The sequence below is a fragment of the Galeopterus variegatus genome, unplaced genomic scaffold, assembly GCF_000696425.1.
Source record: "Galeopterus variegatus unplaced genomic scaffold, G_variegatus-3.0.2 Scaffold2571, whole genome shotgun sequence".
NCBI classification, from domain to species: Eukaryota; Metazoa; Chordata; class Mammalia; order Dermoptera; family Cynocephalidae; genus Galeopterus; species Galeopterus variegatus.
In genome coordinates this window covers 326,963-330,264 of record NW_007728682.1, presented here as the reverse complement: position 1 = coordinate 330,264, position 3,302 = coordinate 326,963, and positions in this window count along the sequence as shown.

The following is a 3,302-nucleotide window of genomic DNA, read 5'->3' as shown; positions in this document are numbered from 1 at the left end:
CAACCCTCGGCGTTGCTCCCGCGCCTTGCTCAGCCAGTGAGCGGGAACCGGTCTGTATGTGGGATCCGAACCCTCGGCGGGAGCGCCACCACGCTTCCCAAGCGGCGCACTATAGCAGTGCGCCACCGGGCCGGCCCCTGTGTCTTTTGATTGGGGAATTTAAGCCTTTTATGTTAAGAGTTGTTATTGAAAAGTGTTGATTTAATACTCGCATTTATTTGATTTTTGTTTGGATGTCTTAGGTGTCTTTTGTTCCTTTTTTTCTGATTTACTGTTTCTTTTCTGTATTACTTGGTTCCTTGAGTTGTAGATAGCCTTTTTGTTTGTTTATTTTCTCTTCATGGATGCCATTTTTATTATACTAGTGGGTTTTGATTTTTGGGGGGTTTTATAGCAGTGGTAGTTGTTTTTCAGGTACTAAACCCAGTACTCCCTCATGAATTTCTTTTAAGGGTGGTCATGTGGTAGTGAACTCCCACAGTTACTGTTTGTCTGAGAAATATACTATTTGCCCTTCATTTTGGAAGTATAGCCTTGTGTGGTAGAGTATTCTTGGCTGGCAATCTCTGTCTTTTTGTATTTTAAATATATCANTTGAAATACAGGTTTGTATGGACCTGAGATTTCTCTATTATGAAATAGAAAGACAGACACTGGGGGTTCGAAGAATCTTCAAGTTCTCTTGAACTATGCCATCCCTCACTCCTTTTCCTTCTTAAGATATTTCATCTAGCATATCATATTTTTTAATGTCTAGAATTTCTACTTTATTTTTTCCAAATCCTCTCTTTCTTCTTCTTTTCTTCTTCCTCTTGCTCCACCTTCTCTTCTTCCTTCTTTCCTGTCTGTGTTTCTGTAGATTCTACCCCTTTGTGAATTCATTATTTTAAAGTCCCTTTCATAGAACTCCATAACCTGTAGTTCCTTGGCTGTGAATCCTTCCTTTTTTTTTTTTTTTTTACATAATGGCAGTCTTTTGCAATGATGTTTCCTGTAATTTTATCTGTCTGTAGTTCTTCTTCAGTGGAGGTCTGTGATGATTCTTTGGAACAGTTTTTAGATTGCTAAAAGTCCTACAATTTTCTGCATTTGCAGACTATATTTTTGCATTGGTGCCTTGATTTAGTATTTCTAATATGACACAGATAATGAATACTTGGCTCTATACCCTTGCAAGTTACAAGCTTGGGGTTCTAATTTGATTTCCCAAACTCCTTGTTGTAAGGAGGCCTGCAGCCCAGATTCTGTTCCTTGGACAGGTTTAGAACCCTGGACCCCAAGGTCTCTATTCAGTTCCAGGACATCCTTGAACTGTACAGCCTCAATTCCCACTCCCAGCTAAGGCTGCAGATTCCTTCTTTGTTCCTGTACTTGGAGATTTATTTTAATTGATTTGAGCTTCACTATGTATGTAGGTAAATTTTATTTATTTATTTGTTTGTTTGTTTATTCATTCATTCATTTGTTTGTTTGTTTATTCATTCATTCATTTATTTATTTTTTGTCTTTCGTGACTGGTAAGGGAATCGCAACCCTTGGCTTGGTGTTGCCCACACCGTGCTCAGCCAGTGAGCGCACCGGCCATTCCTATATAGGATCCGAACCTGCGGCGGGAGCATCACTGCGCTCCCAGCGCTGTACTCTCCCAAGTGCGCCATGGGGCCGGCCCTGTAGGTAAATTTTATATATACTTTCAAATGTGTTTGGGAAGGGGAGGGGACTTCTGCATCTGCTCAGTCAAGCATCTCGGCTGCAGGACTCTGGATCTCATCCTACTGAGCAAGTTATCAGCCTAAAGCATAAGTGACTGTGTGATAAAGAGGACACATACGAATTTTGAAATCAAATAGATTTGGGTTAAATATTTGATATGGAGTGAAAGATTGTGTTCTCCCCCCCCAAATTAATATTGAAAGTCTTAATCCCCAATGTTGGCTGTTTTGGGAGATGGAGCCTCTAAAAAAGTGATTACAATTAAATGAAGTCATGAGGGTGGAGCCCTGATCCAATAGGATTAGTGTCCTTAGAAGACACCAGAGAGGTCCCTCGTACCACTGGCCACCACCCAGCGCTCTCACTGAGGAAAGGCCATGTGAGGCCATAGCAAGAAGGTGGGCATCTGCAACAGAAACTGAATTGATCTTGATTCTGAGCTTTCAGTCTCCAAACTGTGACTAAATAAATTTCTGTTGTTTAAGCTACCCAGTCTATGGTATTTTGTTAAGGCAGCCCAAAGAGACTAATATGATCTTGTTTTTCTTATCATCTGTGGCACAAAAAGGCAGTTACTCAAGCTCTCTGGGGCTCAGTTTTGTCAGCCATGAAAACAGTCTAATAATATCCAACTCCAAGGGAAATTGTAATAATTAAATGAAAGAAATGCACATAAAAGTAGCTTGTATGTAACAGAAGCAGAATAAAGACCTACCTTTCCCTTCCGTATGGTTAGACATCTCCAGAAATGGGGCCCACCACACTCTCAGGCAACCAATCTTATTGGTAACTTCCCTGATTTTTTTTAAACCCCATATTCTGATCATATCATTTTTTTTAATGTTCTTTTTTATCTTCCAAATTTTATTTTATTTTGTGAATATATTATGTGGTTGATTATTGTGGCCAATCACCTAAAACTCCCTCTCACCTCACTCTCCCCCTCCCTCCCAACAATGTCCTTTCTGTTTGCTTGTCGTATCAACTTCAAGGAATTGTAATTGTTACGTCTTCTTCCCTCCCCTCCCCCGGTTTATTTGTGTATTTATTTATTTATAGCTCCCACAAATAAGTGAGAACATGTAATATTTCTCTTTCTGTGCCTGACGTTTCACTTAATCCAATTCTCTCTAGGTCCATCCATGTTGCTGCAAATGGCAGTATTTCATTCTTTTTTTAGCAGAGTAATATTCCATTGTGTAGATATACCACATTTTCTGTATCTACTCTTCTGACAATGGACATTTGGGCTGGTTCCAACTCTTAGCTATTGTAAAGAGTGCTGCAATGAACATTGGGGAACAGGTATACCTTCGACTTGATGATTTCCATTCCTCTGGGTATATTCCCAGCAGTGGGATAGCTGGGTCACATGGTACATCTATCTGCAATTGTTTGAGGAACCTCCGTACCATCTTCCATAGAGGCTGCACCATTTTGAAGTCCCATCAACAATGTATGAGAATTCCTTTTTCTCTACAACCTTGCCTGCATTTATCATTCACAGTCTTTTGGATATTAGCCATCTTAACTAGGGTGAGATGGTATCTCAGTGTGGTTTTGATTTGCATTTCCCGAATGCTGAGTGA